This window comes from Mobula birostris, chromosome 4 (assembly GCF_030028105.1).
Source record: "Mobula birostris isolate sMobBir1 chromosome 4, sMobBir1.hap1, whole genome shotgun sequence".
In the NCBI taxonomy this organism is placed as follows: domain Eukaryota; kingdom Metazoa; phylum Chordata; class Chondrichthyes; order Myliobatiformes; family Myliobatidae; genus Mobula; species Mobula birostris.
In genome coordinates, this window is record NC_092373.1 from 86,858,639 (window position 1) to 86,883,959 (window position 25,321).

The window sequence follows — 25,321 nt, forward strand, 5'->3', positions numbered from 1 at the left end:
CATTGTCTGATCAGTAGAAAACAGAGAGTCGGAATAAAGAGATCCTATTCTGGCTGACGGCCGGTTACCAGTGGAGTTCCACAGGGGCCAGTGTTGGAACCGTTGCTTTTTTCAGATGTATGTCGATGATTTGGACTATGAGATGAATGGATTTGTGGCTAAATTTGCTGAGGATACAAAGATAGTGGAGGTGCGGGTAGTATTGAAGAAACAGAGATCCTGCAGAGAGACTTAGATAGTTTAGTGGAATGGGTAAAGAAGGGACAAATGAAATACAATGTTGAAAAATGTATGGGCATGTACTTGGTGGAAGAAATAAACAGACAGACTATTACTTAGATGGGGGAAGAAGTCAAAATGCAGAAATGCAAAGGGACTTGGGATCCTTGTGCACGATACCCTAAAGGTTACCCTTCATGTTGAGTCGGTGGTGAAGAAGGTGAGTTCAATGTTGGCATTCATTCCTAGAGTTAACGAACATAAGAGCAGGGATGTGATGTTGAGGCTCTATAAGGAACATGTGAGACCACACTTGAAGTATTGTGTGCAGTTTTGGGCTCCTTATTTTAGACAGGATATACTGACATTGGAGAGGGTTCAGAGAAGATTCACGAGAATGATTCCAGGAATGAAAGAGTTACTGTGTGAGGAATGTCTGGCAGCTCTTGGGCTGTATTCCCCGGAGTTCAGGAGAATGAGGGGGAATGTCATAGACATATTCTGAATGTTAAAAGGCCTGAACAGATTAGATATGGCAAAGTTATTTCCCATCGTAGGGAAGTCTAGGACTAGAGGGCACAACTTCAGGATTGAAGGACATCCATTTCAAACAAAGGTGCAGAGACATTACTTTAGTCAGAGGGTAGTAAATATGTGGAATTTGTTGCCACGAGCAGCTGTGGGGGCCAAGTCACTGGGTGTATTTAAGGCAGAGATAGACAGGTTCTTGATTAGCCAGAGCATCAAAGGGTATGGGGAGAAGGCAGGGGAGTGGGGAGGACTGGAAGAATTGGATCAGCCCATGATTGAAAGGGGGAACAGATTTGATGGGCCAAAATCACTCTAACCGTCACTCCTCCTGGCCCTCCTGGACAAAATTAAATTTGGAACGGGAAAGGCCAACCTAAAGGAGGATTTACTCAATTACGGCAGCAAAAATACCCTGAGTCAGCATTCCCCGCTGTTCCCCACCACAATTATTCTATGTTCTTCTACCTCTACCCTATCATCCCTAGTCGGTAAGCAGAGAGGTTCTTCCAGAAATATGAACAACAGTCTTTACAAATGTAGCGTTGTTCATATGCCTGTTGGCTCTTCCTCTGCTGGCTGATTGTGGTTTAATGACATTCCTCATCTTCACCTCTTCATTCTTTGGTAGCTAAGCCTCTCTCTTTCCAGGGGCATCAGCAAGGTAAGTGCATGAGGCTCAGAGGCCCTCTCATCGATGTACAGGAAGGAGTTGAGGTGGTCTCTATTTGAATTACTGCAAGGACATCTCCCTGGTGGCACCACCTTCCGACCTGTCCACTTGATTGCTGGCCTGACTGCTGAAAGGGCTCATCTCATTTCTATTCACTCCACATTCAGGATGGGGGTGACTACCTTCAGATGCCGTGTGCAATCTTTCTCAGTCTGCCGTGCTATCGAAGTTATGGAACCTGCTGTCTCTGCTTTAACTTAAAACCCTCCCCATTATGGGAAAGATCAAAGGGAAGAAAGCAAGAGGAAGACAAAGACAAATGATGATGGAGACAGCAGCCAGAGAACTGAAAATGAATACCAATGAATTGATCAACTTGACCTGAAAGAGGAGTATGTGGGCTATGGCAGTCAAAGCTCAAACTGGGCACGGCACCTGATGATGATGATGATGATGAATCACAGTGTGTCTCATGAAGAGTTCAGTTTATAACATGGGTTAAACCGATGCTATTTTTACTTCTATCATCAGCCCAATCCCCTCGCCATCTCAACAGAGCAAACAACTATGCAGCTGCTTTTGGATGGTTGAATGAAAATGATTTGGTCCATCAGCTCTATCTCTCATGATGTATTAACATCCTCATCTTTGTCACTCAATTGCACTGGAAAAACACAGGAATGCACTGAGTTAGCAAACCAGGCCTGTGTCCAAGGAGAGTCTACAGCACATCTGGTCACAGAAAAGCATGTGAATAGGTCAGGAGATATTATGATGGCATTTACTGGACAGAGTAGGCGGTGACACGTGGCAGATCCTTGTTCAGTTCATCTGCCACTTCCTTTTCTCCCATTTCTACCTCTGCAGCATCATTTTCCAGCAGTCCATATCTACAGTCACCTCTTTTTTACACTTTATATATAGAGAGGCTTTGAGGAAAGAGAAGCAGAATAAACAGTGTAAAGGCAGGAAGGTAGAAGGGCTGAAATGTGTGTACCTCAATGCAAGAAGCATCAGGAACAAAGGTGATGAACTGAGAGCTTGGAGACATACATGGAATTATGATGTAGTGGCCATTACAGAGACTTGGCTGGCACCAGGGCAGGAATGGATTCTCAATATTTCTGGATTTCAGTGCTTTAAGAGGGATATAGAGGGCAGAAAAAGTGGAGGACGGGTGGCATTACTGGTCAGGGATACTATTACAGCTACAGAAATGGTGGATAATGTAGCAGGATCCTCTTTTGGGTCAGTATGGATGGAAGTCAGGAACAGGAAGGGAGCAGTTACTCTATTGGGGGTATTCTATAGGCCCCCTGGTAGCAGCAGAGATACAGAGGAGCAGGTTGGGAGGCAGATTTTGGAAAGGTGCAAAAGTAACAGGGTTGTTATCATGGGTGACTTTAACTTCCCTAATATTGATTGGCACCTGATTAGTTCCAAGGGTTTAGATGGGGAAGAGTTTGTTAAGTGTGCCCAGGATGGATTCCTGTCACAGTATGTTGACAGGCTGAATAGGGGGAATGCCATACTAGATCTAGTACTAGGTAACGAACCGGGTCAGGTCACAGATCTCTCAGTGGGTGAACATCTGGGGGACAGTGACCACTGCTCCCTGGCCTTTAACATTATCATGGAAAAGGATTGATTCAGAGAGGACAGGAAAATTTTTAATTGGGGAAGGGCAAATTATGAGGCTATAAGGCTAGAACTTGCGGGTGTGAATTGGGATGATGTTTTTGCAGGGAAATGTACTATGGACATGTGGTCGATGTTTAGAGATCTCTTGCAGGATGTTAGGGATAAATTTGTCCCAGTGAGGAAGATAAAGAATGGTAGGGTGAAGGAACCATGGGTGACAAGTGAGGTGGAAAATCTAGTCAGGTGGAAGGAGGCAGCATACATGAGGTTTAGGAAGCAGGGATCAGATGGGTCTATTGAGGAATATAGGGAAGCAAGAAAGGAACTTAAGAAGGGGCTGAGAAGAGCAAGAAGGGGGCATGAGAAGGCCTTGGCGAGTAGGGTAAAGGAAAACCCCAAGGCATTCTTCAATTATGTGAAGTAAAAAGGATGACAGGAGTGAAGGTAGGACCGATTAGAGATAAAGGTGGGAAGATGTGCCTGGAGGCTGTGGAAGTGAGCGAGGTCCTCAATGAATACTTCTCTTCGGTATTCACCAATGAGAGGGAACTTGATGATAGTGAGGACAATATGAGTGAGGTTGATGTTCTGGAGCATGTTGATATTAAGGGAGAGGAGGTGTTGGAGTTGTTAAAGTACATTAGGACGGATAAGTCCCCGGGGTCTGATGGAATATTCCCCAGGCTGCTCCATGAGGTGAGGGAAGAGATCGCTGAGCCTCTGGCTAGGATCTTTATGTCCTCGTTGTCCATGGGAATGGTACCAGAGGATTGGAGGGAGGCGAATGTTGTCCCCTTGTTCAAAAAAGGTAGTAGGGATAGTCTGGGTAATTATAGACCAGTGAGCCTTACGTCTGTGGTGGGAAAGCTGTTGGAAACGATTCTTAGAGATAGGATCTCTGGGCATTTAGAGAATCATGGTCTGATCAGGGACAGTCAGCATGGCTTTGTGAAGGGCAGATCATGTCTCACAAGCCTGATAGAGTTCTTTGAGGGGGTGACCAGGCATATAGATGAGGGTAGTGCAGTGGATGTGATCTATATGGATTTTAGTAAGGCATTTGACAAGGTTCCACACGGTAGGCTTATTCAGAAAGTCAGAAGGCATGGGATCCAGGGAAGTTTGGCCAGGTGGATTCAGAACTGACTTGCCTGTAGAAGGCAGAGGGTCATGGTGGAGGGAGTACATTCACATTGGAGGATTGTGACTAGTGGTGTCCCACAAGGATCTGTTCTGGGACCTCTACTTTTCGTGATTTTTATTAACGATCTGGATGTTGGGGTAGAAGGGTGGGTTGGCAAGTTTGCAGATGACACAAAGGTTGGTGGTGTTGTAGATAGTGTAGAGGATTGTCGAAGATTGCAGAGAGACATTGATAGGATGCAGAAGTGGGCTGAGAAGTGGCAGATGGAGTTCAACCCGGAGAAGTGTGAGGTGGTACACTTTGGAAGGACAAACTCCAAGGCAGAGTACAAAGTAAATGGCAGGATACTTGGTAGTGTGGAGGAGCAGAGGGATCTGGGCGTACATGTCCACAGATCCCTGAAAGTTGCCTCACAGGTGGACAGGGTAGTTAAGAAAGCTTATAGGGTGTTAGCTTTCATAAGTTGAGGGATAGAGTTTAAGAGTCGCGATGTAATGATGCAGCTCGACAAAACTCTGGTTAGGCCACACATGGAGTACTGTGTCCAGTTCTGGTCACCTCACTATAGGAAGGATGTGGAAGCCTTGGAAAGGGTACAGAGGAGATTTACCAGGATGCTGCCTGGTTTAGAAAGTATGCATTATGATCAGAGATTAAGGGAGCTAGGGCCTTACTCTTTGGAGAGAAGAAGGATGAGAGGAGACATGATAGAGGTGTACAAGATAATAAGAGGAATAGATAGAGTGGATAGCCAGCGCCTCTTCCCCGGGGCACCACTGCTCAATACAAGAGGACATGGCTTTAAGGTAAGGGGTGAGAAGTTTAAGGTGGATATTAGAAGAAGGTTTTTCACTCAGAGAGTGGTTGGTGTGTGGAATGCACTGCCTGAGTCAGTGGTGGAGGCAGATACACTGGTGAAGTTTAAGAGACTACTAGACAGGTATATGGAGGAATTTAAGGTGGGGGGTTATATGGGAGGTAGGGTTTGAGGGTTGGCACAACATTGTGGGCTGAACAGCCTGTACTGTTGTGTACTATTCTATGGTTTTATATGTTTTTCTATATATATATATATAAAGAAACTTCAGGTATACTCTTTAATATTAGCTTACCTTCATATTCAGTCTTTTCCATTTTTATTAACTTTGTAGTTGACTTCTATTGGCTTTTAAAAGCTTCCCAATCCTTAAGTTCCCACTAATTTTTGCTCTATCACATGCCCTCCCTTTGCCTTTTGTGTTGGTTTTCACTTTTCTTGTCAGTCACGATTGCTTCATGTTGTCTTTGGAATACTTCTTCACCCTTGGGATTATCTATCTTGCGCCTTCCAAATTGCTCCCAGAAACTTCAGCAATTGCTGCTCTGCCATCATCCCCTGCTGGTGTCCCCTTCCAATCAAATTTGTCCAGCTCCTCTCTCATGCCTCTGAAATTTCCATTACTCCATTGTAATTGTGATATATCTGAGATTAGCTTCTTCTCAAATTGCAGGGTGAATTCTGTCATATTATAGCAACTGGCCTCTAAGTGTTACTTTACCTTGAGCTTTCTAATCAATAACATTCATAGCGCAACATCCAATCCAGAATGTGCTTTGCAATGGGATAAAGTGTAAACATGAAAATAAATGACAAAAAGATGTTAGTTAAAAGCAAGGTTAATAAATGGGTTTTGAGCTGATATTTAAAAGTGGCAATTGATGCTGCATCCCTTATAGCTTTGAGTATTGAATTCCACAGGTTGGGAAAAGGTAGTTCAAAAAAGCTGACCTGTCAGTTATCTTTTGAGGGTGATTGTTTAAATTTAAGAGTCTGGTGGAAGAAGACCTGAGAGCTCGAGAAGATTATAAAACAAAGGTGACTCTGTGATGTACTCCAATCCTAAATTATTGAGAGCTTTAAAAACAAGTAAGAGAACTTTAAAATCAATTCTAAATGGCACAGGAAACAAATGCAGAGTAGTTAGTACAGAAGTGATAGGTTCCTTTATCTTGGTTTTAGTCCTAAGTCTGGCAGTGGCGTTCTGAATGAGTAGAAGTTAGTCAATAGTTCGGAAGTAATTTATTCTGTTTGATATAAAGACATGAATTTGTTTTCAACATCATTATGTGACAGAAGCTGATGTACCTTTGCAATATTTCTGAAATGTAGATATGCTGCCCTGGTCACTTATTATATGTGAGATTTAGACCATAGAACGTATAACATACAAGGTAGAACAGTACAGCACAGGAACATGCCATTCAGCCCACAATATTGTGCTGAACCAGCTTTAAAGCAAATCAAAAACATCCAAACACGAATCCCTCTTACTTATTCCATGTCCACATCCCTCCATCTTCCTTACATCCATGTGTCTATCCAAACATTTCTTAGAAACCTCTCAGGTACTTGCCTCCACCACCATACCGGGCATGCATTCCTAATTCAAATCTGAATCAAGGATAACACCCAGGCTAGTTACATCTGATTTTACAAAGGGAGCCAAGTTCCCAGGTATATCAAGCAGTTTATCCCTTTTTGCTATGGAATCAACCGGAAGTATTTCAGTTTTATCTTCATAAGTTTTAGGAAATTATTGGCAATCCAGTTGTTTATTGCAGCCATACCAGAAGTCAGGGAAGGTAGAGTGTTATCATCATCAGGCTCAACTGAGATGTACAATTGTGTGTCATCTGTATAACTGTAGAATCAAGTTTATACTCTTCAAGGGGACCATGTATAAGAAAAGTAGTGGACCAAGACTGCTTCCCAGAGCAACACCAAAAAGTACATCGTATCTCTGAGAAAATTGGTCTCTGATACAGACGAAAGATTTTCTCCCGAAGATATATGAGCGAAACCAATTAAGAGCACTAGCGGAAAGGCCAACCCAGTTCTCAAGACAATCTAGGAGAATGTTGTCATTAATGTGCTGAAGGCAGCGCTTAGATGCAGAACTGAGACTCAGTTGGCATCAGTGCTGAGCCTAAGGTCGCTGACAATTTTGTTAAGGGCCTTCTCTGTACTGTAGTTTGCTCTGAAACCTGACTGAAACTTTTCTAACGCAAACACGAGGCCACATTCAGGTTGGAGGAGCAACACATTATATTCCGTCTGGGTAGCCTCCAACCTGATGGCATGAACATTAACTTCTCTAACTTTCATTAATGCCCCTCCTCCCCTTCTTACCCCATCCCTTATTTACTTTTTTCCCCTTTCTTTCTCTCTCTCTCTTTTTTCTCCCTCTGTCCCTCTGACTATAACTCCTTGCCTGCTCTCCATCTTCCTCTGGTGCTCCTCTTCTCCTGTCCCATGATCCTCTCCCTTCTCCAGCTTTGTATCCCTTTTGCCAATCAATTTTCCAGCTCTTAGCTCTATCCCTCCCCCTCCTGTCTTCTCCTATCATTTTGGATCATCTCCTCCCCCTCCCACTTTCAAATCTCTTACTATCTCTTCTTTCAGTTAGTCCTGACAAAGGGTCTCAGCCCGAAACGTCGACTGCACCCCTTCCTATAGATGCTGCCTGACCTGCTGCGTTCACCAGCATATTGCATATTGCGTGTGTTGTTGGAAGCTTTTCTAAAATATTGCTTGCGTTCAGAAAGCTGTTGGGTTGGTTGAAAATGACCATCTCAAGAATCTTGCCTTGCCCAGGAAGGGAAGATTTGATATAGGCCTATTGTTAGCTAGTACCTTACTAGAAAGGTTTGGCTTTTTAAGTAGGGGTTTGATAGCCACTGTTTAAAACTCATCTGGAAAAACTCCAGTTTCATGGGATGTGTTAATAATTTTTCTAACAGAATTGAAAAGAGCCCTTAAAAAGGTTGGTAGGGACAGGGTGGAGACAAAAAGTAGACATTTACTCTTTGTTGCAATCTTACAGAGTTCTGAATCGGAAATACATGTAAATTCAGACATGGCTGCCGTCTTTTTATGAGGTTGCCTTTAGAGGTTACCAGTACCTGTAGCTAAACTCTCCCTAATGGAAGTAATTCTGTTGATAAATAACAATAAAAATTCTTCTCATTCTGTGGCAGATGCTTGACTGAGGACATTATAGGTTGGGGCAGGTTCAACATTTGGTTTATAGTTGAGAACGATATTCTTGAGTCGCTGCTACTCTCTATAATAATCTAGGGAAAATGGGCTCTCCTTGCAGGGTGTATAGTAGCATTAAAGGAGCGTACTTTTTCCTTGAAAATATTATGGCAGAATTCTAGCCTGGTTTTCCTCCACTTTCTCTCAGCTACCTTGTATGATATTTTGTGTTCGCAGACAATATTGTTTAACCATGGCGATGTTTTACTAAGTGATTTCTTTTTAGCCCTAAGTGGGACCATTGTGTTTAATATATTTGTCAAGTTATTGTTGATAGAATCAACTGTTTAATTTTACTGAGCAGTTTAGTTCACATCAGTCAGCTAAACCAGCCAGCTCAGAGAATTTTGCAGCATCAAGAAACCATTTTTTCTGTAATTGCTTCTGTGGTCTTGCTTACAGACAGGAGGACATCAAAATGTACACACAAATGATCAGGGATAGTGGAATCTGGCAGAGAGACATTGATAATATTTAACCCTTTTACATTACCAAATCAAGTGTATTTTACAAGTCGATGGCTGGGGTCAGTGACATGCTGGGTAAGATCTAGGCTGTCTCGGAAGATCATGCATTCAGCTGTCATAGAGTCTCATTTGAAAGATCATTAATATGAATATTGAAGTCACCAGCAATGGCGATCCTGTCTTAATTCAATATAACAAGAGAACAACAATTCTGAGAGAGAGCAGGCATTAGATTTGGGTGGACAATAAGTTATAACACAGAGGACAGGATCCATACCACAAATTTTAAATAGGTACCTCAGAACATGAAAAATAGTTAACAGAGAGTAGACTGCACCTAAAATGGTTTTTGAACATAACGGCAAGCCTGCCACTTCTGCCACCAGGTATGCTGAAACTGTCATAGCTAGGGGGACTCAGTTCAGATAATGTCCAAATTCACTTGGCTTTAAGCAGATCCCAGTTAAGAACATAAAATCAAGGTCTGCAGAGGCAATAAAATCATTTCAGATAAAAGTCTTATTTGAAAGGGATCTTACATTTCAAAGAGCTAGCTTAAACTGAGTAGCTTGGAGTAGTGAAACAGGGGAGGTAGATTTTAAGAATAGTAGATTATTTCTGTTAGCACCATTAATAAGGGTAGTTCAGTCTGGGGGCTTTCCAGTGTAATGGTCTGAATAGGATGGGTAACATTTACAGAACTGGTGGACGGTGAGGAGGAAGTAGTTTGGGAAGGATCACAGACATCATTGTTTGAAAATAATCATACACTTAGGTTTGCCAATAAGTAATAAATATCGAGAACATGAGATGAAGAGTCCTTGAAAGTGAGTCCATTGGTTGTGGTAATATTTCAATGATGGGGCAAGTGTAGCCAAGTGAAGTTATCTCTTTTTGTTCAAGAGCCTGATGGTTGAGGGGTAGTAACTGTTCCTAAACATGGTGGTGCAAGTCCTGAGGCTCTTGTTCCTTCTTCCAGATGGTTGCAATGAGAAGAGAGCATGTCCCGGGTGGTGGGATCCCTGATGAAGATCTCACTTACTGTTGCTAGAATACATTTAAAAAAATCTGAATCCAGATTGTCCTCATTCTCACAAGGCTTGCCATAATGTTTGGTAACTTGGCTTGGTAGCTACTTTACATACAATTCTGCTAAATCATATTGTTTCAGTCTGGATCACTACCAATATTTATGTATTTAATGTTTAAAGTTTGTTGTAATAATGAGAGAATATTTGATGCCAAACTGTATGATGACAGATATGATGGCAGATGGGTAAATGAATCATAGAATAATTGTGCAATACAGCATGGAAAAAGGTTCTTCAACACATTACACCTGCACTGTCCATTAACCATTCATTTGCTCTAATCCTATATGAATCCCATTTTACATATTCCTGTCCCCTCCCTTGATTCCATGATTCACCTATGTACTAGAAACAATTTACAGTGCATAACTAACTTGCAAACCTGCACACCTTTGGGATACTGGGGGAAACTGGAGCACCCAGAAGAAACCCATGTGGTCACAGAGAGAAAATACAAATTCCACAAAGACAACACCCAAAGCAAGAATTGTACCCAAGTTTCTGATGCTGTGCGGCAGCAGCTGTACTAGGAGATCTGTCCACAACCTGCTGGTCACAGAGTCTGATTTTAATAAATCTTTTGAGGAGAAGTCGTGGAGCTGTAAGCAGGCAATACCAAAGCTCAGTATCTAGCCAAGAAAGTGATTGCTGTCAATGGTCAATCACTCTCCAGTACAATCCTGTCCTTCCTACAACCAGAACTATACATAGTGTTCCAGCTGTGGTCTAGTTTGTGTAAGCAGTGATCTGATCAGCTGTTTGCTGCCTATTTTATCAAGTTGTGAGCATCCCCGATATCCTCTGCTGGTCTGACAGGGACAGGCTGACAGATCAATTTTGTGTTAAGTATATAAGAACTTTCTGAGGTAATGAGTGTGAACACAATCCAGGTCCACCGTGTCCAAGTAAAAGTGTTGATGTTCTCAGAAACATCAGTCATTCACAATAATCAAGGTGGGACACTGATGATATCTGTATTTCTTGTCCAGGTTCAACTTTGTACAAGCTTAGTTACTGTTTCCTGAGGCTCATGTTTTCTCAAGAGAAGATCTGAGTCCAGTCCCTAGGGTGATGGGTACCAACCACGTCTCTGCAGAACAAAGGATCTCTGATGACATATTCCTGCTTTTACAGTCTCATGGACAGCTTAAGCAGCCAACCACAGCTTCCTCGCCAACACAGCAAAATGTAGAAGAACTCATATGTCACTGGTGTGAACATAATCTTAGTAGTAGTCTTAACCTGTGTAACAGTGCTTGTATAGACAGACTCAGATTTGTGGAAAATATTCACTTACTGTAACAGCTGTTTTTCCATTACATTGAAGGCAGGCATGAATTCCATCCTGGTAACTGGTATTTGAAGGTATTAAGTTGACTTGAGTAGATTTGCCTGAAGTGGAGTGGTAACTAATTCAATGATGTGAAATAACTTGCTACTGAAATACTACAATGAGTGACCCTATTGTGGTTCTACAGATTTGGGCAACTTGTTGGTCATGCACTACGTGAAGATTAATAGTCCACAGTGGCTGTAAATTGCAAAGGTGCGCTTCAATTTCTAAATTTGGCGGGATTATGCTTGGCCTTCAAAGCTGTTATGGTTGAAGAAGAAACGTTGAAGCCTTTTAGGAAAGTGAAGTTCTTGTATTGATGTCTAATTACAAAAATAAAGGTTTCTCATTCAGGAGGTACATAATATTTAATGGTGAACTTGTCTATTTACTATTAACCATAGCCCTTTTCCAAACCTCTTGCAAGCATTGGAACAAGTTGTGATATCACTTTGTTAATTATCAATGAATGCATTCAACGGTAGTTTTGAGCTTTCTGCAAAAGGTGAAAATTATCCTCACGTTTTGATGAAGCTACTGTTTGAAATTGGTTTATTATTGTCTCATTTACCGAAGTACAATGGAGAACTGTTTTGCACCATGTCCATACAGATGTTGTAATGAAATTGTGCACTAAGGTAGTACTAAGGAAAATTATAACAAAATGTAGGATATAAGCATGAAAATTACAGAGAAGGTGCTATGCAGGCAGATAATAAGGTGCAAGGCATATACAGTCCAAAGAAGGATATGCTTGGAAATTAATTGTTGACAGCAAGTGTTGGGTTGTGAGTCACTCTCTCCCACAGAAGGTGAAATAGATTGAAGTGAGATTTTTGAGTAATTGATTTATGGAATTATTGTAGTCAGCATCAAGACACAAAACAGCTACAATTGCCCTCAGTGAACCTTCTATCAAAATGTGTTGGCTAGATTTGTTCAAGATGTTAGATGTTCATGTTCACTCCGTTATTCAAACAATGGTCATGCTTCTTCTTTGGATGGATTTCAGTTACCATTAACTTCAGAGATGGTTTATGGATTTCAAGATGCTGATCTCTGACTGTTATCTAAGATCTCTGATTTCTATACTAATGAGACATTGCCAATCATAGTGCGAGATAACATCTCCTCAGTGTGCACAGCAGAAAGTTCATGATTGTAATCTTGTTTCTCTTGCTTTCAACATATTACCTCTGTGAGAAGGATGGACAAGAGACAAAGTTTAAACTGCAAATCACACGTGAACAGAAATAAGTAATTTAAAATGCTGGATCTAAAGTATTATATTTATGAACTCAAGCTGCTTATAGAAATGTTATTGCCACAAGAATGAAGCATAACTTAACTAAGTTTTATAACAGTGCTTTTGTATATTGTTTCATTTCTCTACTGATGATAATGAAATTGAAACCCATGTATCTTTTTGAGAATGTTATATCATGTCTTGAGGATATAATTTATGCACTTGAAATAAAGGAAGCATGAAAGATAGGTGAGCTGTAGAAAAGATTCTGCAACAACTGAGATTGGCTGAGGATCCAGGAATATTGTGTCCAGGTTCATCAGCAAGACTTGAATGTTTGTGTATCAGGAGTGTGGAAAGGAGATCTTGAAAAATTGGTCCAAGTGTGTCATTTGCATTGGGAGTGAGTGTGGTGAAGAATGCTACCCAACTCCACAGAACAAATGCAGCATTGATTCAATTAAAATAACTGCAAAGTTATACAATCTGTAATTTACTGCATAAATACTTCTTCACCTCTTCTTCAGGAAGAATAAGAAGCGCTCAGTGCAATTGAGGCAATGCAAAAAGCACAGAAAAAGATTTCTAGACAAATGTAGATGAGCTCTGTAAGTTATTACTATATGCATGAGAAGTGTGATCTTGATATGTCAACAGATACAGTAGTTTTAGTTGTTCTGTTGGCACTCAGGAGTTGAGGCTTGAGGTAGATCAGGGATGATCACATTGAATGGTAGAACAAGCTAACTGTCCAGAGGGAACATGAGGAAAATAGGAAATATACAGACCAAGAGGGAGAAATGTAGAACAAATTAAGAAACAGAGAGAGGAGTAATACATAGAGGAAGTTAAGAATTTTATAGCGGGAGAAAGAACACATTGAGTAGATTGAGAAGCTTATAAAAAGCTGGGCACATTCTTTTTTGCATATACAAAAATAGAAGGACCTGTTGACAAATTTAGGTACATAGAAAGATTGATTTGTAGAAACATTGGGAGAGTAAAATAAGTGAGATCTCTCAGAATAGGTAGTGAATGAAATTGAGGTAGAGGGAGATGAAACGGTCAACACATGAGCAGCTCTCAAGACATGGAGACGATGTTTTTTTCCCAAAGCAATTGGTATACAGTCTTGTATCCTGTAGCAGTCCATCACTAGATACTTGGTGCTCAATATTAACCTCATTGCCAATTCCCCAGCATCTAATGTGTGACTCATCCTAAGTAATATGATTTAGCCTTATGATTTCAACACAAATTCTACAACTTACTATGCTCACCACTATTTATACATCTTTTACTAATTTAAGAACTTCTGATTTGAGCCAATTTTTTGCATTGGCATTTTCATGTGCCTTTACTAGAGCGTGAAGAATATGGATACAGGTACCTTCATGCTAGCTGTTGAAGCGATTATCCCACTGAAGTCAAATACAGCTTGGTGCTCAGTATTCAAGTACACTTTACTCTTTTAGAATGGTGGAGGGAGTTCAGATCTGTAACTATCTTGGCTACACTCTTTGCTGTGTGTATTGATGTTGAGATATCCACACCCTTACCTTGAGATGAAAAGGTGCATCAGAGAAAGTGATGCTGTAGAATTATGCTACTCCACTGTAAGACTGTTACAGTAATGACCTTGTCTGACTTACTATTTTCTTGGGTGAAAATCCAATGTTCTGGGGACAGAGGTTCTTGCTGGGTGAACTGATACTCCTATTTAGAGGTCTCCTCTACTGGATCCATTCCACATTGTAATTTCATGTGGAATTGACACAGGATAGTGATAGAAAAGGGTCAGAAACACCACAGTTTTTGAGCAATTTTACAGGAGGCTGTAAGCTCTTCATGTCTTTGTCAATGCATGTTCAGTCAGCAGGGCGTCGGCAGCCAGCAGTATTTCTGCCAACACTCGAGGGAGGTTTTGCAGGACTATGATCTGAGTAGCAATCCACATCAGTGAACGACATAGCAGAAGGAAACCCAGTCTACGAACGTCCTTTGTAGTTTAGAAAGATGACCACAGATCTTCTTGAAACATATGTGGCATGACAGAGTAGATGCTGAGATTTCACTAGTGGGAGAATCTTTACAAGGAGGCCTTAATTTCAAGATTTAAAACTAAGGTGAATTGAAATTTCTCATAGAGAGCCGTGAATCATTGGAGTTCTCTACCTTTGAGAGTCGCAGATTCTAGACCATCAGAAGTATTTACAGTGGAAGCAGATACATTTTTGAAAGAGTGGGGTCTGAGGGGAGTTGAGAATAGGGACAGACGAAAGGATGAGGTTTGGGTGTAGATCACTCATAACCATACTGAGCGGCAGGGCAAGCTGAAGGGGGTGAGTCGCTGACGGGAATATGTTCTTGTGTACTACTTATAACCATCAGTTGGTTTTTCAGTTTCTGTGCTGTTTGGTAAAGGATGTGTGAAAGATGAATGAAAATGCCTCAGAACTGCCTGGTCTTCATGGGTATTTGCGTTGTGGCATCAAGACATGAAACCCTGCAACTCTTGCCTGCACACATAGACTTGATTTCCAACACTAACTGCAGGCTGTAAATAACTTAACTGTGGGATTTATGACTGTTGGTCCTGCATCTTTCTTCCCATGAATCCAATGTCTGCATGTCTCCAAGTAATACGTGGTCTGAGAAAAGACATGCAAACTGTTTAAATGTCCCTGTAGCGGTGACTTGGAACAGTTCCTTCAAATTTTATTCATGTTCAATCTCAATGCATTAATACCTCTTTAAATCCCATGATACAACATAGTAAAGCAACGTCAGTTTTTACTTGACACCTAGTTACCAGGAAATATATCACTGGAGTCTGTCCTCTCTTCTTCTGCCAGACCCAGCTCTACTACAGTATGTCAGCTCAAGTGTCCAGCCCTTTCATACAAGAGAGATTAGTGGATCATCAGTGGAAATTCAGTTGATGTAAATAGCAATCACAATTGTTCATAATGATTGGACAAATATTCCAGTAATCACACAGGGACTAATGACAGCTATGCATTGTGTGAGGATATGTTATTATCAATGTGTGAGGATTAACTTCAGAAATGTAGGCTGTACACTTCATGTTGATGTTAACTGGAGCTAAGAATAGGGTGAGCAGGGTGCGGCAAGGTAATCAGCGGCAGGAATTTCTTTTCTGAATTCCACTGTGGTTTTTCCAGCTCTGACTTGTCAACTGATGCAAATAAGCACAGGTTTCCATACAGAATTGACAGCTCTTACTTATGCATTGGAATGGTTCCACAAATATCATTAAAAGCATGCTTATTTTATTCTCCACTACTGAATTAGAATGACACAGTTATCACCTGAGCAGCATTCATAACGTGTGGGATTGGAGCAGTATTTGCAACAGGGTGCAATTCAACCAAAGCAAGCCAGTCCATGCTAATACAAACAGGGGTGAGTGGATAGCTTCAGACACAAGGTGAGAATAAGAATCCTTACCAAGCTGTTTGTTCAGAGATGCTATCAGAAAAGATTTGCAGATTTGCCCCAGTGGATAGGATACACTGTGATCATTCTATTGATTGAGGAAGTCGATATTCAGACCAGTGGATGGGACATTAGATAGTTACTGATGTGCTGTTTTGCACTGAGTATTCTAGATTTTGAGCAATTTTGCCACATTATAATAACATGTTTGTTTATCTCTGCCAAAGTAGAAAACCCCAGAGTACAAGTTCCTCTCGGGGTCTTGAACAGATGATCTGGGCAGAATTTGCTGGGTGCTGCACCTTCTGAGGTGTTAATTGTTCTGCATATGAAATTTTAAAGTAAATTCCTTTCAGGATTTGTCAATTAGATCCTGAAGAACAATTGACAATGTGTAGAAGAAAGGAGGAAGTGTCTACCCTGATCTCGATAACATTACACTGTAAATGTTCATTTCCATGGATAAACTCATTATATGATTCAAAATTTGACTATAAGACCATTAGATATAGGAGCAGAATTAGGTCATTTGGCCCATTGGGTCTGCTCCGCCATTTCATCATGGCTGATCCATTTTCCCTCTCAGCCCCAATCTCCTGTCTTCTCTCCATATCTCTTCATGCCCTGACCAATCAAGAATCTATCAACCTCTGCCTTAAATATACATAAAGACTTGTCTTCTACGTAGCAAATAATTCCAAGATTCACCACTCTTTGACAAAATAAATTCTTCCTGATTGTCGTTCTAAACGGATGCCCCACTATTCTGAGGCTGTGTCATCTGGTCTTAGACTCTCCCACCATAGTAACATCCTCTCTACATCCATTCTATCAAGGTCTTTCACCGTTCGATAGGTTTCAATGAGGTCACCTCTTATTCTTCTGAATTCCAGTGAATACAGGCCCAGAGCCATCAAACACTCCTCATATGACAAGGCATTCAATCCTGGAATCATTTTCATGAACCTCCTTTGAACTCTCTCCAACTTCAGCACTACTGCATAACAATGTTGAATGTAATTCATTAACTTTGAAATTTGGGACTTCTTGAGAAAATGATCATACCACTGTTTCTTAAATTAACACTTGCACCAAAATTTTGACATTTGAAATAAAAGTAAGTATTTTTCTAGAGACACACTCTCAAGTTTTGGAGTGGTGATGTTTAACTGAGACAGCGTAAACGGCTAATGTTAGATTCAAATTCATTCTTAAATACCACATATATTGAAATCACTGGGGAGAATGATTCGGAGTTGTATAATGGATATAACAGTCTTACATTAAAACCAAAAAATAAGAATAGTGGCAGTGGACTTAAAGGCATAGAAACATAGAAAACCTACAGCACCATACAGGCCCTTTGGCCCGCAAAGCTGTGTACAAACATGTTCTTACTTTGGAAATTACCTAGGGTTACCATAGCCCTCTATTTTTCTATTTTAGGAGTCTCTTAAAAGACACTATTGTATTCGCCCCCACCATTGTTGCCAGCAGCCCATTCCACGCACCCACTACACTCTGTGTAAAAAAAAATGTACCCCTGACCTCTCCTCTGTCTGACCAGGGTCCTATAGAGCTGCAATATTACCTCTCCGCTCCTAAACTCAAACCCACAATTGATGAAGGCCAATGCACCATATGCCTTCTTAACCAGGGAGTCAATCTGCGTAGCAGCTTTGAATGTTCTATGGACTCGGACACCAAGATCCCTCTGATCCTCCACACTGCCAAGAGTCTTACCATTAATACTATATTGTGCCATCATAATTGACCTATCAAAATGAATCACCTCACACTTATCTGGGCTGAACTCCATCTGCCACTTCTCAGCCCAGTTTTGCATCCTGTCGATGTCCCGCTGTAAACTCTGACAGCCCTCCACACTATCCACAACACCCCCAACCTTTGTGACTTATATCGTCCTGTAATACATGTTTTTATATCAGTACTTTCCTAATTTTCTTGTTGAATCAGTGCTATCTTCCTTTGATATCTTTTGAAACGTATTGAAGTTTAAATATATGGCATGCATATCACTTTTGTGTTGAGGTCCTCAATGGATTTATAATATACTGTATGATGCTAAAACCACCAGAAAGATTCCATCTTTGTAACCAGGGTTTTGCCAGGGACAGGGAAGTTTCTGGGATGAGAGAATGCCAGGAACTGAGCTACACTCAAGATATGGCTGCAGAACGTGATGGGTGTGCTTCAGAGTTTAGGACCGGGGTTGAGGGCCGAGAGAGTCAGTTTGACTTACTTCCAATGTCGGTATGCTAACACTACTGTTTAGTGTGTGCACATGTGTACATCAGGGTCATAGAGGAATTGTTGCTCCCCTAAAAAACTCAAAGAACTGCTGCTATGATGAGGCAAATGAAAGTCCTTGTGGAATTGTCCCTCTTCCGTTCTCACTGGCTGAGAGAAATTTGGTGAGAGGATAGATATTAAGTAAATTGAATGTGCCCAATTGTTTTAGAAGTAGGTGAGTTTGAGAAAGTTTTGTTGATAGTGATCAATTTTGAATAAGCACATTCAGAAGGTGAAATATATCGTATTTAGTTGAACCGCTGTAAGAACTAATTGTGTTTATAACCTGTGGGGTTTAGTACGCAATCTATTGTTGAGCAAGATCAGTCAGGTTCAATGGACCGTGTATTCAGTCCCATGAGTTTAAAGAGAGCAAGGCTGATACCTCATTGCCAGCTTGAGGCTTTATCTTTCTATTGAATCGGTGGCTGGCTTTTGTCTTTCATTCTCCTTTCAGAAGGAATCTTGTTGCAATTTCTTTCCTGTGATTTTCTTTCAAGGATGTGAGTGGGACGATAGTTTATTGAGAGGCAAACACCATGTGACATTGGATCTATTGACTCATGAGCACTACAAGCACACGTGTGGTTGTCCTTGGTACCCCATTAACCAATGTCCTTTCGAAAAGTAGAGCCAGCACAGAAGTAACTCTTTTATTTAATTCTCAAGATGTGGGTGCCTCTGGCTAAGCTTGCATTTATTGCTCATCTATAGATGCCCTTGAGAAAGCATTCAGTCTTCAACTTAATCTGCTGCAGCTCATGTGGTGAAGGTACTCATGTAATGTCATTAACATTACAAGATGTTGATCCAGTAATGATGAAGAAAATCATTAAATGTCTAGCCGAGGGTAGTGGGCAACGTGGAAGAGAATTTAGTGCTGGTGTGTTCCATGCATCAGCTCCCCAAAGCCTTTCCTGCCGTTGGATCCTGGACTTCTTGACAGAAAGACCACAGTCAGTCCGTGTTGACTGCAACATCACCAGCTCCATCATGCTAAGCACTGCCACCCCCTTCCCCACCCACCTCCCAGTTCCCAGGGTTGCTGATGCATGACTGCACTGCTAGTTTCGGTTCAAATGGTATCATTAAGTTCACTGATGACACAGCAGTGGATGGCCTCATCAACAACGACAATGAGATGGCATACAGAGAGGAGGTGCAGTGGCTTGTGGAATTGCGTCGGCACAATGACATGAGTCTGACCCATTCTAAGCAACCCCTACAGGTGCACCTTTGAGCGTGTCCTAACCAGCTTTATCGCTGTCTGGTAAGGGAGTTGCAAAGCATCTGACCGCAAGTCCGTACAAAGGATTGTGAGGACTATTGAGAGGATCATCAGGGTCTTTCTTTCAACCATCAGAAACATTTATCAGGAGCACTGCATCCGCTGTGCCCTTAGCATTATCAATGATCTCTTCCATCCGTCTAACAATCTCTGATCCCCTACTATCAGGTAGGAGGTACAGTAGCATTAGGATAAAGAGGTTCAAAGGTTCATTTATAATCAAAGTATGCAACTCTGGAATTCTTCAGTTCTCCAGGTAGCCATGAAATCAAGAAAGAAAAGAAAGGCAGCACAATTATCAACGCCCAAATCCCACCACCTTACAAAAATGGAACAGATACATCAATCCCAAATCCCTCCCGCACAAATCTCCTCTGTACCTACTTCCAAGCACCTTAAAACTATGCCCTCTTATGCTAGCCATTTCAGCCCTGGGAAAAAGCCTCTGAATATATTGTACACCTCTATCAGATCAACTCTCATCCTCCGCCACTCCAAGGAGAAAAGGCCAAGTTCACTCAACCTATTCTCATAAGGCATGCTCCCCAATTCAGGAAACATCCTTGTAAATCTCTTCTGCACCCTTTCTATGGTTTCCATGTACTTCCTATAGTGAGACGACCAGAACTGAGCAGAATACTCCAAGTGGGGTCTGAAACCAGGGTCCTATATAGCTGCAACATTACCTCTTGGCTCTGGAACTCAATCCCATGGTTGATGAAGGCCAATGCACTGTATGCCTTCTTAACCACAGAGTCAACCTGCATAGCAGCTTTGAGTGTCCTATGTACTTGGACCCCAAGATCCCTCTGATCCTCCACACTGCCAAGAATCTTACCATTAATACCATATTCTGCCATTATATTTGACCTACCAAAATGAACCACTTCACACTTATCTCGGTTGAACTCCATCTGCCACTTCTCAGCCCAGTTTTGCATCCTATCAATGTCCAGCTGAAACCTCTGACAGCCCTCCACACTATCCACAATACCCCCAACCTTTGTGTCATCAGCAAATTTACTAACCCATCCCTCCGCTTCCTCATCCAGGTCACTTATAAAAATCATGAGGAGTAGGGATCCCAGAACAGATCTCTGAGGCATACAACTGGCCACTGACCTCTATGCAGAATATGACCCATCTACAACCACCATAGAACCATAGAACCATAGAAACTACAGCACAGAAACAGGCCCTTTGGCCCTTCTTGGCTGTGCCAAACCATTTTCTGCCTACTCCCACTGACCTGCACACGGACCATATTCCTCCATACACCTCCCATCCATGTATCTGTCCAATTTATTCTTAAATGTTAAAAAAGAACCTGCATTTACCACCTCGTCTGGCAGCTCATTCCATACTCCCACCACTCTCTGTGTGAAGAAGCCCCCCCAATGTTCCCTTTAAACTTTTCCCCCCTCACCCTTAACCCATGTCCTCTGGTTTTTTTCTCCCCTTGCCTCAGCGGAAAAAGCCTGCTTGCATTCACTCTATCTATACCCATCATAATTTTATATACCTCTATCAAATCTCCCCTCATTCTTCTACGTTCCAGGGAATAAAGTCCTAACTTATTCAACCTTTCTCTGTAACTGAGTTTCTCAAGTCCTGGCAACATCCTTGTAAACCTTCTCTGCACACTTTCAACCTTATTTATATCCTTCCTGTAATTTGGTGACCAAAACTGAACACAATACTCCAGATTCGGCCTCACCAATGCCTTATACAACCTCATCATAACATTCCAGCTCTTATTCTCAATACTTTGATTAATAAAGGCCAATGTACCAAAAGCTCTCTTTACGACCCTATCTACCTGTGACGACACTTTTAGGGAATTTTGTATCTGTATTCCAAGATCCCTCTGTTCCACTGCACTCCTCAGTGCCTTACCATTAACCCTGTATGTTCTACGTTGGTTTGTCCTTCCGACGTGCAATACCTCACACTTGTCAGTATTAAACTCCATCTGCCATTTTTCAGCCCATTTTTCCAGCTGGTCCAAGTCCCTCTGCAGGCTCTGAAAACCTTCCTCACTGTCTACTACACCTCCAATCTTTGTATCATCAGCAAACTTACTGATCCAATTTACCACATTATCATCCAGATCATTGATATAGATGACAAATAACAATGGATCCAGCACTGATCCCTGTGGCACACCACTAGTCACAGGCCTCCACTCAGAGAAGCAATTCTCTACCACCACTCTCTGGCTTCTTCCATCGAGCCAATGTCTAATCCAATTTACTACCTCTCCATGTATACCTAGCGACTGAATTTTCCTAACTAACCTCCCATGCGGGACCTTGTCAAGGGCCTTACTGAAGTCCATGTAGACAATATCCACTGCCTTCCCTTCATCCACTTTCCTGGTAACCTCCTCGAAAAACTCTAACAGATTGGTCAAACATGACCTACCACGCACAAAGCCATGTTGACTCTCCCTAATAAGCCCCTGTCTATCCAAATGCTTGTAAATTCTGTCTCTTAGTACTCTCTCCAATAACTTACCTACTACTGACGTTAAACTCACCGGCCTATAATTTCCCGGATTACTTTTCGATCTTTTTTTAAACAACGGAACAACATGAGCCACTCTCCAATCCTCCGGCACTTCACCCGTAGACAGCGACATTTTAAATATTTCTGCCAGGGCCCCCGCAATTTCAACACTAGTCTCCTTCAAGGTCCGAGGGAACACTCTGTCAGGTCCCGGGGATTTATCCACTTTAATTTTCCTCAAGATAGCAAGCACCTCCTCCTTTTCAATCTGTACAGTTTCCATGGTCTCACTACTTGATTCCCTCAATTCCATAGATTTCATGCCAGTTTCCTTAGTAAATACAGACGCAAAAAACCTATTTAAGATCTCCCCCATTTCCTTTGGTTCCGCAGAAAGCCGACCACTCTGATCTTCAAGAGGACCCTTTTCATTCTGTAGGCAAGCCAGATCTGGATCCACAAAGCAATGTCCCCTTGGATCCCATGCCTCCTTACTTTCTCAGTAAGCCTTGCTTGGGGTAACTTATCAGATGCCTTGCTGAAATCCATATACACTACATCTACAGCTCTACCTTCATCAATGTGTTTAGTCACATCCTCAAAAAATTCAATCAAGCTCGTAAGGCATAATCTGCCTTTGACAAAGCCATGCTGGCTAATCCTAATCATATTATGCCTTTCCAAATATTCATAAATCCTGCCTCTCAGGATCTTCTCCATCAATTTACCAACTTACCGACTGAAGTAAGACTCACTGGTCTATAGTTTCCTGGGCTATCTTTACTCCCTTTCTTGAATAAGGGAACAACACCCACAACCTTCCAATCCTCCGGAATCTCTCCCGTCCTGATTGATGATGCAAAGATGATCATCAGAGGCTCAACAATCTCCTCCCTCGCTTCCCACTGTAGCCTAGGGTACATCTCGTCTTGTCCCGGTGACTTATCCAACTTGGTGCTTTCCAAAAGCTCCAGCACATTCTCTTCCTTAATGTCTACATGCTCAAGCTTTTCAGTGTGCTGCAAGTCATCCCTCCAATCACCAAGATCCTTTTCTGTAGTGAATACTGAAGCAAAATATTCATTAAGTACCTCTGCTGTCTCCTCCGGTTCTATACACACCTTTCCATTGTCACACTTGATTGGTCCTATTCTCTCGTGTCTTATCCTCTTGCTCTTCACATACTTGTAGAATACCTTGGGATTTTCCTTAATCCTGTCCACCAAGGCCTTCTCACGGTCTCTTCTCACTCTCCTAATTTCAAGCTTAAGCTCCTTCCTGCTAGCCTTATCTGCAACAGTGGGAGCTTTAATCAGTGAAATGAAGATCAGCATCAGCTTGCACCCTGTCCTGCAGTCTGTCCACTATGAAGTTCCCATATGCTGTCTCTGTGTCCCGGAATCCTCTCAGAGACTGCAGAGCGCTGGAGCACCCAATCAACTTCCAACTCTCCGCACTCGCCATAATGTTTCAATCTCTCTCGTTGCTGTAATCAGCGAACAATGGAAATTATAATTGATGAAATGGAGTCAAACATTGGCTTGCGCATCATCCTGCAGCCTTCTTGCCATGAGATTTGTGCACGCTGCCTCTGCCTCCCAGAGTCCTCAGAAACTTCAGAGTGCTGAAGCACCCTAACGCCTCCAAATGGCAAATCACAATGTCCAACAGTTCCAGAATCACGTCCAAGATGAGAAACAAACATAAAAGACATAAAAGAAGTGAAAAAAATGGTTTCATGGTCTATCCAGAAGATGTCGACCAAAGAAGCATTGTACGCTGGTGCCATTTTGACCAGAAGTCACCAAAGATGGCTAGAATGGGGAACAGTTTCTTCTCCCAGACCTTGAGACTACAGAACTTCCTGCAGCCACCCAGGTCTCATCATGTATTAAGTGCCAGTGGTGTTATACTGTTTATTTTTTTACTTGTTTTGTGTGTGTGAGTTATGTTTACTGTGTTGTGTGCATTGGTTTGGAGGAACATTATTTCACGATGACATAGATGTCCAGGAGTGATGATAGAGGTGTAACGTTCCGTTATTTTGGCTCGTGTATGTCTAGGGGAAATCCCGCCCAGCACCTGCTTCAGCAGTCCCCTCAGGGTCAATCGTCGCCCGAATCAATCACAAACATCAATCATCAGCCAGCACACTCAGTAAAATTTAACACATACACTTTATAGGTATTACTAATTCTAGGGCATTAATATACATTTGATACAGAGAGGAAAGTAATGAAAAAAAAGGCGCCAACACTTATCAAAGTCCAAGTTCTTCGCGCGCTACCGTTGGAGCTCAAGTTCGACGTCAGACGACCACCCGAATTCCGTCGACCCACGGCTCGGGACCACCCGAAGTGATCGACCGGAGCCTCTCCGCACGTCCGCCGTCCTCCTCGTCTCTCCTCCCGACTCCCCGCCAAAACTCAGTCCACAGTCATATCATACAGCATGGCATCCGAAAACAAAACGATACATAACCACCCATTGGCTAATAGCACCCTCTTATCACCCTCTAAACCACAATAAGCTGCTAGCGCAAAATCTCTGCAGCGTTAAAACACAACAAAGCCGCATTCCACAGATTAACATAACAAAAATCGCCATTTTAAATGTAACAAAAGAAAGACCCCGTACACTCTCCCCCCACCTAAAAAAAAGTCATGCCCTCATGACGTTAACAGAATTCACTAGTACTCCTTGTAAAACACAAAACCCAACCCAGGTGCATAACGCAGTGACATAACTTTGCAGGGCAGTAGAGATCACACCCTGCTCTCCCGGCGCTATATAGGTGAGTCTTTCCGGGGGATGCCTACTCCTCTGAGGCCTCTGTACTTCCTCTGCCGTCTCTCCCTGTTCAGACACCCCAGTTGACCCCTCGAGCCTATCTGACGGACCTTCCCCTTCACCGGGATCCCTCTGCCCCGGTGAGCCCTCTGGCTCGGGCTCTGCCTCCACCCTCTCCTCCCCCAATGCCGGCTGTAATACAGGCGGCTCTGCAACACCCTCCCTCGGTTCCCCTGACTCAGTGATGGAAGGGCCAAGAGTCTCTTCTCCTGGCACCGGGGAATCAGCGAACGGAAGCAGGTACCACACGTCCGAATCATCATCTTCCGATGACGTATCCCTTCTCGAGGTGGGGACCGGCCCCGTTTTCTTCGCAGCGGCCTCTTCCCGCGCCCCGCGCCCTCGCAGAGTCCTTGTACTAGGAGTAAACTCCCATTCGGACTCTGGGTCCATCTTCACCTCTCGACCCAGAGGCAACAGGTGGTTCCGATGGAGTACCTTGACAGGCCCCTGCCCGCCCTCAGGTCTCACCCGGTAAACCGG